General features: G+C 40.0%; 1 non-coding gene across 1 annotated transcript; it reads left to right on the forward strand.

The window, feature by feature from the left end:
* The first annotated feature begins 9,694 nt into the window (after positions 1 to 9,694).
* Positions 9,695 to 9,800, forward strand: LOC113186926 (small nucleolar RNA SNORA31). Its single transcript, XR_003301352.1, has one exon. It is a non-coding gene; the product is annotated as a small nucleolar RNA SNORA31 (small nucleolar RNA).
* Positions 9,801 to 13,084: the final 3,284 nt, after the last annotated feature.

Here is a 13,084-nt window from a genome sequence, read left to right on the forward strand (position 1 = left end):
CCTCCCAAAAAACACCTGCAGAAATGTACATCTTCCCAGGAGCGGCAGACTGACCAAGTGGAACAAGGGGGCTGGTTGGGGCTTTCTCTTTTCATGTTCTTTCTATATTTCTCTATTATTTCTCATGACCATCCTTGATAGCATTCATTCGCTTTTAGAGGTTAAGTTTTGTTTTCCTTCTTGGTCCAGAGTTATTTAACAAATCTGAATAACAATAATAGTAAGTCAGAATTCGAGTGCATTAGTTTTGTTGCTATTCTTTCTGCTTCTTTTTTTTTTAAAGAGACTATTGCTGTTATCCTATATTAATCTTTGTTGTTATCATTGTTACTCACTTATTGAATCATTCTCATATTTCCTTAATAAGGAATGGATATCCTGGAGGTTATTTTAGTAGGCTTTTTTTTTTTTTCTGTCACCAAAACACCCAACAAGAACAATTAGAGGAAGCAAAGTTTATTAGTGGCTCACCATTTTCAGAGGTTTCAGTTCATAGATGGTCAACTCCATTGCTCTGGGCCTGAGGTGAGAGTCCAGTGGAAGAGAGCTGCTCAGCTCCTGGTGGGGTCAGGAAGGAGAGGGGCCGGGGGAAGAAGGGGTCACAAGAAAGATACAGCTGTCCAGGGCCCACCTCCTCCAGCCCCACCCCCAGCCTCCTACTGTGTCCACCCAGTCAGTCCATGCCAGCAAGGAGGGACTGATTAGGTTACAGGTTCTCATAATCTAATCCTTTAACATCTGAATATTCTTGTATTAACAGGAGATTTGGGGGACACCTCATGTCTAAACCATCACAGAGGCTATGAATATTTTTCTTGGTGTAATCTTAACTTTATCTCCTGTGCTTTAACAATGTATGTGGGTTTAGAAATTGTTTGAGAAGTTTCTATTCAAATATAAAAGTAATATGGGCTTGCTATATTGAGTATAATACATAAAGAGGAAAAAAAATGCAAAACCAAACATCTCTGTATCCCCTCTCCTCAAACCCTTGTTAAATGTAAAAAGAGGATTCTTTCATTTTTATTTGTAAGTTTTAATACATTCGTATGTTATCGATGAAATTGTTATTTTGTCCTTTCTTTAATTAAGTAATGAATTCATTTATTTTTACAGTACTAGGGATTAGTACTAGGGATTTAGTACTAGGGATTAAACCTAGTACTAAACTGAGCTACATCCTCAAACCCTTTTTATTTTTTGTTTTGAGATCGGTCTTGCTAAATTGCTGAGGCTGGCCTTGAACTTGTGATCCTCATGCCTTAGCCTTATAAGTAGCTGGTATTACAGTTATGTGTCACCCTACCAGCATCCTTTTTCCTCTTAATACTAAAAAATGTATATTAATTTTCAGCTTTTAAATTTTTGTCAATTTGTGTTCTATTTTATGAACTTTGTGCTTTGAGGTTTTGTTATTTGGTGTATAGTTTCATAACATCTATATTCGAATTGTGTCTAAGCAACTTTATTACTAAGCAAACCTCAGTCCTATTTTACTTTGAATTAAATACTTTACCTCTTTCTTTCTTTGTCTCTCTCTCCCTCCCCCATCTCTTTCTTTGTCTGTCCCTCCCTTTCTCCCCTTTGCCCTCCCTCCGCCCCTCCCTTTCTTTCTCTTGGACTAGGGATTGAATTCAGGGGAGCTTTGCCAATGAGCTGCATCCTCACCCCTTTTTATTTGTTATTTTGAGACAGGATCCTACTAAGTTGCTGAGGGTCTAAGTTGACCAGGCTGCCCTCAGACTTGCAATTCCCCTGCCTCAGCCTCCAGAGTTGCTGGGATCACAGGCGTGCAACACCATGCCCAGCTTTATCATTGCTTTGTTTTTGTTAGATTGACTGCTTACACTTTTGTTCATTCTTTTACTTTTATTCTTTCTGAGGTCTTCAGTGTGTCTTTGTATACATGTGGTTGGGTATTATATATTTTCACTTACATATTTCCTTTTTAATTAAAAGTTTGTAATTGACATATTATTTATACTTATTTATGGAATACAGTTTATAACTTGATATGTATTTTATAAAATGCGTAATGATCAAATCAGGTTACATAGCATTTCTATCTCCTCCAATATTATCATTTCTATGTGTACAAAACCTTCAAACTCTTCTAGTTATATTGAAATGTATGATAAATTGCTGTAGACTACAATTCCCTACTGTGCTATAGAACATTAGAACTACTTCTCTCATCAAACTGTATTAACTAAATATGGCATTTACTATCCTCTCTCTCTCTATCCCTCCTTCTCCACCCTTCCTAATCACCTGTACTCTCTACCTCTATGTGGTCTTTTTTTCTTTAATATTTTTTTTAATTGTAGTTGGACACAATATCTTTATTTATTTTTTATTTTATTTTATTTTTTTAGAGAGAGAGAGAGAGAGAGAATGAGAGAATTTTAATATTTATTTTTTAGTTATCCGCGGACACAACATCTTTGTTTCTATGTGGTGCTGAGGATCGAACCCGGGCCGTACGCATGCCAGGCGATCACGCTACCGCTTGAGCCACATCCCCAGCCCTATCTTTATTTATTTTTATGTGGTGCTGAGGTTCGAATCTGGTGCCTCTCACATGTGAAGCGGGCCCTCTACCACTGAGCTACAGTCCCAGCCCTATGATCAACTTTTTGCTTCCACAAATGAGTAAGAGCATGAAGTATTTCTCTTTCTGCATCTGGTTTATTTCACTTAACATTCTCCAGTTCTATCCATTTTGTTACAGATGACAGTACTTTATTCTTTTCATGGATGAATAATATTCCATTGTGTATAGGTACCGCTTTAAAATAAAAATCCATTCACTCATTGATGGACACCTAGGTTGAGTGCATATCTTGACGATTATGATTAGTGCTGCCATAAGCATGGGGCATGCAGGTATCTCTTTGATATAACAATTTTGTTTCCTTTGATATATACCCAGTAGTTGGATTATAAAGTAGAGCTATTTACTAGTGTTTTGAGGAAACTCCATACTGTTTTCTATAATCCTGTACTAATTTACATTCCCACCAACAGTGTGTAAGAATTCCCCTTTCTCCTTATCCTTGTTGATATTTGTGTGTGTGTGTGTGTGTTTTCGATAATAAGCCATCCTAAGTGGGTGAAATGATATCTCCTTGTGGTTTGGGTTTGCATTTCCTTGATGATTAGTGACGCTGAACATTTTTGCATATACTTGCCCATTTGTATGTCTTCTTTTGAGAAATATCTATTCAAATCACTTGCCCATTTTAAAATTGGATTATTTGGCTTTTTTACGTTGCTTTTTTTTTTTTTTTTTTAGTTCCTTATAGATTCTGGGTTTTAGTCTTTGTCTCATGGATAGTTTACAAACGTTTTCTCCCATTCTGTATATTTTCTCTCTTTGCTCTGTTATTCTCTTTGCTGTCACAAAATCTCACTTGTCTAGTTTTGTTTGGATTGCCCCTGCTTTGGGGTCTGATCCAAAAAAGATTTTTCTGAGACCAATGTCCTTCAAGCATTTCCCTTATTTTTTCTTCTAGTAGTTTCATAATTTCTGTCTTACGTTTAGATCCTTGATTCATTTTGAGTTGATTTTTGTACACGGTAAAAGGTAGGGGTCTGGTTTCATTCTTCTGCATACATATATTGTTTCCCCGGCACTAATGATTGAAGGGACTGTTCTTTTTCCAATGTATGTTCATGGCACCTTTGTTGAAAATCAGTTAGCTGTAAATATGCAGAATAGGTACATATATGAAATTGATAAAATCAAAGAAAATAGTGAAAAACCCTACATTTCCCTCATTGAGTTAGAGTCAAGTGATAATATTTTGTTATGTTTCTGTCCTTTAGTTTTTATCCACTGGATATAAACTTTGATTAGGTTTTAAAAAACCAAAAAGTAGTTTCATATGCCAAAAAAATTAAAAATATAAAAAAGAGTCTAAAATAAAAACAACAACAGCAACAACAACAAAACAAAAACAAAAATACAAGTTGCCTTCACAATGATTCCTACCCTTAGTCTCACTTTCCAGAAACAACTTTTAAGATTTTCTGCATTTTGTTTTCTCCTTGTGACTACGATTAAACACTTTCATTTATATTTCTGTATCTCAACTGTTTCCATTAAAGATAAGAACTGTGTCTACGTTGGCTGCCTGTCACATCCCATCTTCTTTCAGCTCTCAAATCTTTTACAGTGACAATACTTTAAACATTCACATACTTATTCTGTCATTAAATATTTTGTTGTGCTTTGTTATGAGATTAAACCTGAATACTTTAAACTCCCCAAACAGCATTTTTAGTATGGTGACCCTAGATACATTATTTGTTACAGAATCGAAAAGAGACTTGTATGGAGAAAAATGGAATTCTATGCCACTAAAGCCTTCTCTACTCCTGAAAGAAAAGGGTCTTAAGAACCCTAGTCCCTTAGTTCCTCCTTTCCTTCCTTTTCCCTGGGCCTACTCCCAACCTGCCACTGTTTTGTTTTGGTACCACAGGATTGAACCCAGAGGTGCTACTGAGCCACGTCCTCACCCCCTTCTTATTTGAGACAGGGTCTCGCTAAGTTGCTTAGTGCCTCACTAAATTGCTGAGGCTGGCTTTGAACTCGGGATCCTCCTGCCTCGGCCAGCCGAGTTGCTGGGAGTATAGGTGTGGCCCACCATGCCCAGCTTACCACTGTTTTTTATTAAAAACCTGAAATACTAATTTTAAGTTAATTATATTTTCTGATCCTTTTCCTTTTATAGGAGCAAAGTGCTCACTATACTTGAATACATTTTGGAATTCCTGCAGGTCAGGAAAAGCCTCTCCCCAACCCCACGTTCACTTTGATATTGGGACAATTAGGAATAGAAATCTAGCTTCAGGAATCTCCATGGAAGAGAAGAGATAAAGAAAGGGGAAGGAGAAGGGAGGAGAGAGAGTAGAATCCAACGGGACCAAATGATTCTGATGAGATTCTCACCTATGATCGCCCCAGAGCCCTTGTTTTGGTTATTTATAGCTGTATAATAATCCTACAATTTAGTGTCTTAAAACATACACCTATTTTATCATCTCTAATGATTCTCTGGGTTAACTGGGCTCGGCTGGACTAGTTTTCAGTTCCACGTGATGTGGGTTGTGGCTCTGTTCACCTGGATGGTCAGCAGGTCGGTGCTATTCCCATGGCACCCTCCCATGGCTGGCGGGCTGGCGGGCTGGTGGGCTGGTGGCTGATGGCTGGCTACTCAGCGGGCTGCTGGAGGTGGCAGCTTCACTTGGCTTTTCCATGTAGCATGTGCTTTTCACAGTGTGGCATCTGAGCTCCCAGAGGAGGGAGGCGGAAGCTGCCAGGCCCCTCAAAGGCTAGGCCTCCACCTGGCTTCCCTTTTCAGTGTTTCCAATTTGACTTTGAACTTAAGGCCTTTCAGGAGCTTCCCTGGGAAAACTCTCCTCCACCTGATATTTCCGAGTGTGTTATTCTCTCCTTTTTTTAATATTTATTTTTTAGTTGTAGTTGAACACCCTATCTTTATTTTATTTATTTATTTTTATGTGGTGCTGAGGATTGAACCCGGGGCCTCACATGTGCCAGGCAAGTGCTCTATTGCTGAGCCACAACCCCAGCTCCCAGGGTCTCCGTTTTATTTTGTTTCATTTTGGTTTTGCTATTATAACATAAGTGGAACCTGGGAAGGAAAAGGACTAAATGAGCCAGCTTTCTACCACTGTAATAATTACTGGAGACGGGCTACTTGTGAAGTAAAGAGAAGTTTCTTGAGCTCATAATGTAGAGGTTCAAGTTCAAGACTGACTCATTGCTTTGGGCCTTTGGTGAGGACAGCAATGGCAGTAATACACTGTGGAGCAACCCGTCACCTCTTAAGCCAGGAAACAGGGCTGGGCGCTGTTTGGCTCACAAGACCCTTCAAGGTGACATCCTGGATGACCTGAGAAATTCTGACTCGATCCTTCCTCCTATGATTCCACAGTGTCTCCCAAGAGCACCACCCTCGGGGACCAAGCCTTTGCATCTAGACCTCTGGGGAGCACTAGCCATCTTCAGACCATGGCAGGGTTGTTTAGTCTACTCTCATCAACCAGCACCAAATATTTAGCTTTTTGTTGGCATGCTCTGGAATTTTTATCTCAATCTATTACTGACAAAATAGTATTATATTTTCATAGCATACAACAGTTAAAATGCATTTCTTTCGGAAGTCATTAGAACTGTATTATTCTGAAATACTGGGTACCACAGTATTAATGTTTCACTGAATAAAATATTGGCTGTTAATTTATCTCTCTCACAGGTTTTCCCTGTGTAAATTCTTAGTCTGATTCTTTTTTTCAGATAGCGGTTGTTTTTTTTTCAAGTATATTTTTCAGAGAGATGTAATTAATGCTTTAAAAAAAATCACAGTTTTTACATTTTTAAGAACATATTTCCCATGCTTCTTTTTACATTCGAAAGAGATGTCGACTAGGTTGAGAATTCCTGTGTCAAATTCTTTCTTATCAACATTGTTCCCTTATCTTTTTCATCTGGCATTGCTGTGGTGAGCCATCTGTGGCTCTCCTGGTTTATATATTTTTACCCCCTTAAAGGTGACAACTTCCTTCTACCTGGATGTTCCTGACACTTCATTCATTCTCCAAATTAAATGACCTCTTCAGGATATGTCTTGATCATGGTAGAACTCATGACTCTTTCCTGATTCATTGTTTTAACCTGAAGTTTAGATATTTTCTTTTGGGAGAATCTCTGTTTTATGTAATCTTGGAAAAATTTTTGGTTCCATTTGGTTGGGTTTTTCTCTTCTCTAGGAATACCTATTATATGTGTGCTGAATCTTTCTGTCTCTTTTTTTTTTTTACATCTCTTACTCAGATGTTAGCTATCAACACTTGGTCCTTTAAGATCTAGATAACTGATTAAGCCCCCAAAGAATTCTAAGACCTATAAGAGACCAGGGCTCTCAGAATTTTATTTAAATTCTGTGTCTCCATTTCTCCTCGTATCCTCAAAGATGCAAAACTCATTTTAAAAAAAATAATTTTCACAAGAAATTAACTAATGTCAATAATAATTTTTATTTGAATTTACTTAAGATTCTCAGGTTTGTGATCTTATGTCACGTCTTTTACTCTTTCTTGCCTCCTTCTCTGCTTTTCATCTCCTCCATCATGGATGGCGACTCCAGCTCCAGATTCTTCCCTCTTATGTCTACAGAGCACCTCCTCTCTTTAAAACCTTCTTGGGGACTTAAGCTAGAGCAGGAAATAGGATGCGGGTGGAGAACTTAGAACTCATTTTCTGCCTTTTCAATCTGCTCAGCCAAACAAAGGCTTTAGTCACAGGTGCATTCAGGTGTTGAAATGATGTCATCAAGATTATATTTCCAACTCTTCCTCTCAGGTTCTATTTGTTGCTGCTTCCTTCTGCATGTGGCCTTACTCCCTTCTGATACAAATATGCTCATTATATGTGGCGGGAACAGTGGCTTCTGCTAGCCCCAACCTTATGTACATAACCTTATAATTCATGGCACAAAAGTGGGACACTCCCTCCCTTTCCTAATATTTCACATATCAAATCTCTCGGAAGAAATTCGATTGGAATTGGGTCAGTGCCCAATTGCATTGTGTAAACATGGCTGGGGTGGCATGATTGGATGGGGTAGGTTTTCTATCCAGTCTGTAGCTGGTCCCATGGGAATCACATGGGATCTGTGAAGACCAATTCTCCAGTGTAAAGATGGGGGTTTTGTTGAGGAGACAAAAGCAGCAGATGTCTACCACACCTCATGCTCTTTGAGATGGAAATGTGCCCTAGCTGAATTCCCTCTCCCTCCCTTGGCTCACCCTACTCTCTAGTCAAAGGTTACTTACCAGATCTTTCCAAACCATATCAGTATTTGCATCGGGTTAAAGATTTGGGGAACTTGCCCATCTTGGATTTTCATGTCTTTGTGATTCTTTTTTCGTCTTAGATTTTAGGGAGAGGAGCCAGAATGGGAAGTTACTTCAGTGAAAGGTCTTTGTTTTTGTTTTTGCTCTCCTGTGAACTATGGTGGAAGTTGAAAAGAAGATGAAAATACATATAAGAAAAAGGGAAAAGACTATAGGAAAAGTGACCTCATCCATTCTAATCTTTTCCAAGTAAAATTATAGCTGCAGCAGATTTCATATGGAAGGGGCTCAGGGAGTTAAAACAGGGCAACTCCGTCAATAAAAGTGCTCACTCCATGAGCTGTACACGGTGGCGTGGCACATGCCTTAATTCCAGCAGTTTGGGAGGCTGGGGCAAGAGGATCAAAGCCAGACTTAGTAACTTAGCGAAGCCCTAAGCAACTCAGGGAGACCCTGTCTCTAATAAAATATAAAAAGGGGCTGAGGATCTGTCTCAGTGGCTAAGGGTCCCTGGGTTCAATTCCCAGTACCAAAGGAAAAAAAAAGAAATGCTCTGCTCATGTGATTAGGTACCTGAGTGCTACTAGTCAAAGTCTTGCTTTGAGGTTACTCATTGAAAGTGACAAGAAGTTATTGAGCATTTCAAATTTGCCAGGCACTCTGGTAAGCACTGAGTATGAACATGGGTGATTAAAACAGACTGCATCTTAACTTAAGATCTAGCTTTGGTGTTACATCATTCCTTTACTTCCTCTGTCCACTCCATTCTTTATCATAAGTGATGAGTTTTGGAAATTCTACAGTATTTCCATTAAACACACACACACACACACACACACACACACTTTTACGTATGGTAGCCACTATTTGTTGATTATATTGTTCCTTACATTCACTTTTTTTTTGGTGGGGGAGTGGTACCGGGGATTGAACTCAGGGGCACTCGACCACTGAGCCACATCCCCAGCCCTATTTTGTATTTTATTTAGAGACAAGGTCTCACTGAGCTGCTTAGCACCTTACCATTGCTGAGGCTGGCTTTGAACTCTTGATCTTCCTGTCTCAGCCTCCTGAGCTGCTGGGATTACAGGTGTATGCATCACCGAGCCCAGCATACATTCACTTTATATGCCATCTTAACCCTCTCCCAAACTCTGTGAAGTCAGTGTGATTATCTCCAAATTACCATGAGAGCAGTGAAGTCTAAGGGAGTTGCATTAATTTCTCAAGATCAAGGAGCAGAATCCAAAGGAAATGAAAGCACTTGTCTTAAAGAAATGTCTGTATTCTCCTGTAGCATTCATCACAACAGCCAAGATATGAAAACAACCTATGTGTACACCTACAGGTGGATGGATGAAGCAAGTGTTGTGTGTAAGTGCGATGGAGTGTTCTTCAGCCTTGAGAAGGAGAGAAATGCTGTTGCTGGCTATGTGGCTGAACCTGGAGGGCGTCATGCTTCTCGGAGGAAGCCAGGCACAGATGCATCTGAGATCTCAGTCGTGGAAGTCTTAGAAGGGATGAGTTGAATGGTGATTGCCAGGGGCTGGGGATTTGGGGGGAGGAGGGAGATAATGGTCAAGAAATAAGGAGTTTCAGTTACAAAAGGAATAAGCTCTGGAGATCTCAGGTACAGTATGGTGACTGTGGTGGGTAATATGGTATCTTATACTTGAAGTTTGCTAAGAGAGTAAATCTTAAATGTTCTCAACACACACAATGGGCAGCTATGTGAAATGATGGGTATGTTAATTAGCTTGATTATAGTAATCATTTCACAACTTATATACATATCCCAACATCACACTGACTGCATCCACTGATAGACCTTGGACAATTTGCTGTTGTTCTTTTGGTTTACACTAAGATTCTTTTCTGTCCTTGGGGCAGTCCAGATTCAACTGGGGAATATGTCTGTAGGAAGAAAAAAAAGAAAGAAAAGAAGTAAAACATCGCATTGAGCTGGGCGCAGTGGTCCATGCTTATAATCCCAGTTACCTGGAAAACTGAAATAAGAGGATCACAAGTTCAAGGTCAGTTTAAGCAATTTAGTGAGACCCTGACTCAAAAATAAAGAAAAGGGAGGGGGAGCAAGGGATGTAGTTTTCCCTAGTACATTAAAAAAAAAATCACACTGTACAGTTAGATGTATACAATTTTATATGTTAATTATATCTCAGTAAAACTATGGGGGGTGAAAGTGACAGAGCCAGATTTAGAATTCCAGTCTTCATTTTCTCTCTCCTAAGGTGTCTTCTCTTTCAAGGCTTTTTTTGTGTGTTATCTTTGCCTCCGACAGGTAGCTGCCCCCTGGTCTCACAGGTTGACCAAGGTCATCTTTGTCCCCTGGCCTACATTATTGCCTCCTGCCTGCCTTTGTATCAAGTGTCCACTCTGGTCCAACCAGCTGTGACTGCAGTAGGAGGAAAAGTCCCCTTAGGACAGGATGCAAGCATTCATCAACATGCCTGGCCTTGCATGCAGACTCACCTGAATGCATGTTTTTTGTTTTTTTTTAAGTTTTACTTATTTATTTATTTATTGGTTGGACACAATACCTTTGTTTTATTTATTTGTATGTGGTGCTGAGGATCAAACTCAGGGCCTCACGCATGCTAGGCGAGCACTCTACCGCTGAGCCACAACCCCAGCCCCTGAATGCATGGTTTTATTAACTAATGTGTGTTTATTCAATTTGTATCATACCTGGTAGGGACCAAAAACATATTTTTAAGTTATTAGGAGGTGATATGAAGTTAAAACTAGAAAAACAGAAGGGGGGAACGTGTCGATTGGTGGGATTTTAAAAAACAGGAAAGGAAAACAAGAACACAGGCTGTTCTGTATTCGTGTTAGGGAAGAGAGTTTCCAAACCAGGAGGCAGAGAGATCCCAGAGCAGACTGATACATTATGGGTTCTTTCATTCCAGTAAAAACATCTGGCAGCAGCAGAGTTAGCACCCTTCGTTGGCTTCTACAGAACCTGTTTATGACTCATTTTTATTTTTATTTATGTCTTGCTGTGCTGAGGTCAAACCCAGAGTCTACACACGCTAAGCAGGCACTCTACCACTAACATACACCTGCTGCCCCATTTTGTGCTTCTTAAGTTTACCAGGTAAACCTGGCACAGGGGAGGGGATGCTCTGGTGAGTATCTTTTTTTTTTTTTTTTTTTTTTTGAGAACATTCCCTTGTCTGCTACAATCCTGGGCTCGCCATCTGGTTTTACAAAGAAGACTCCTGTTTAGGTGAAGCGAGACAGTTACCTCAGTTACCTTGTTCACCTGCAAGTTCACCAGGAAAGCTCTGAAACCTCAGAGCAGAGAAAGCAAACCCTAAACAGATCACCTCACTGCAGCAAAATGAAACCAAACAGGTTCAACCTGAATACTGCCTGCTGGCCTTTCCCATTTCCTCACCTGGGTGAGTTTTGAGATCATTCACCAAAGGGACTCGCTTTTTGTGTGTGAGTCTAAAGTCAATGCTCATGTCCCGGGATTTCCTATAGCTCATAAATTAGCTCCAAGACACAATGCCTCTCCTGTTTGTCTCTGACAGTCACTCCCTCATACATTTTGAGGTTATAGAGGTAGATTTTTTTTTTGTGTGTGTGGGTGTGTGTGTGTATGTGTGGATAAGGAAGGAATAAATTTCATAAACACAAGCTGGGAACCAAGATGAAGCCAAGGAAAGAAATCTGGGAAGGAAAGCAGACCACAATCTGTATAGGAGTCAGCAAAGCTCTGGGGCATACTTGTACACATGTGTGCACACACACATGCACATATAGTATTTGCAAATGTTCCATGTCTGTAAGACAATTCTACCTTTTTCTCTGTCCATCTCCAATGAAGACACAGAGCACTGTCACAAAGAGAGCCACAATGGTGGCACAAAATCTGGAAAACTAGACATATGAGGAGAGTGTGAATAAAACCTAAGATGTTTTATAGGAATGCAATCATAACCAATCAATGTGAGTCCTTATATGTAAGGAAATAGCAAGATGGAGAGGGGTTTATTATGGGGTTAGTTCACACCACTTGCTGGCAGAAGCACAAGGAACAGTCATCAAAATGTTTTATGGTAAACCTTCAAAAATGATAAGCTCTATCATTAGACTATTCAGGTACAATAGTGGCAAATGGTTGTTGCATTCTGCCCTTTGCCATTAAATTCTGGTGGAAACACCACGAAATGGGTGCTATTGCATCCTCATTTTACAAATGATAAAACGGAGGCACAGAAAAGTTAAGTATCTTTTTTTTTTTTTTGAGAGAGAGAGAGAGAGAGAGAGAGAGAGAATTTTTAACATTTTATTTTTTAGTTCTCGGCGGACACAACATCTTTGTTTGTATATGGTGCTGAGGATCGAAACCGGGCCGCACGCATGCCAGGCGAGCGCGCTACCGCTTGAGCCACATCCCCAGCCCAAAAGTTAAGTATCTTGGTCAAGGTCTTGCTGCTAGAGTCAGGGAAGGTTTTAGACCAAGGAAGCCTGGCTATGTCTTAGTTTTCTACTGCAACCCAAATACCGGACAAGAACAACTTTGGCTCACTGTTTCAGTGGTCTTCGTCCACAGTTGGCTGACTGTATGGCTGTGGGACAGAAGGGAATGGTGAAGGAAAGCTGCTTGACTCATGGTAGTTGGGAAGTAGAGGAAAGAGAGAAAGAGGAGAGAGAGACAGAAAGGGGCCAGGGATAGATGCAGTCCCCAAGACCACATACCTAGTGGCCAACTCCCACGTACCTATTGTTTTCACCGTAAGTTCATTTCAATTAATAATCCATCAAATGAATTAATCCACGGATGGGATCAGAGACTTTATGATCTAATCTTTTTACTTCTGAACCTTGTGACATTGCCTGATGTATGAGTTTTAAGGGGGCATTCCAGATCGGAAGCATTGCAGGCTGCCTAAGGGGAATTCTAGTTCATATAATACCCTCATCTGTGGAGCTCAGTCCTTGCATCTGGCCTTTTTGAGTTTGTGATTGCGATGATTATTTTCATGGGTCAAATTTAACTGTGGAACGGGTGCCCAGATTAAACATTGTTTCTGGTAATATCTGTGAGTTGTGTTTCTGGGTAAGATTAACATTTGAAATGGTGGAGTTGGTAAAATAGATGTCTCTCTCTGGTATGGTTGGGAATCATCCAGTCCTTTGAGGGCCTGAAAAGGGCAGAAAGGCAGAG

This window comes from Urocitellus parryii, chromosome 13 (assembly GCF_045843805.1).
Source record: "Urocitellus parryii isolate mUroPar1 chromosome 13, mUroPar1.hap1, whole genome shotgun sequence".
Classification (NCBI taxonomy): domain Eukaryota; kingdom Metazoa; phylum Chordata; class Mammalia; order Rodentia; family Sciuridae; genus Urocitellus; species Urocitellus parryii.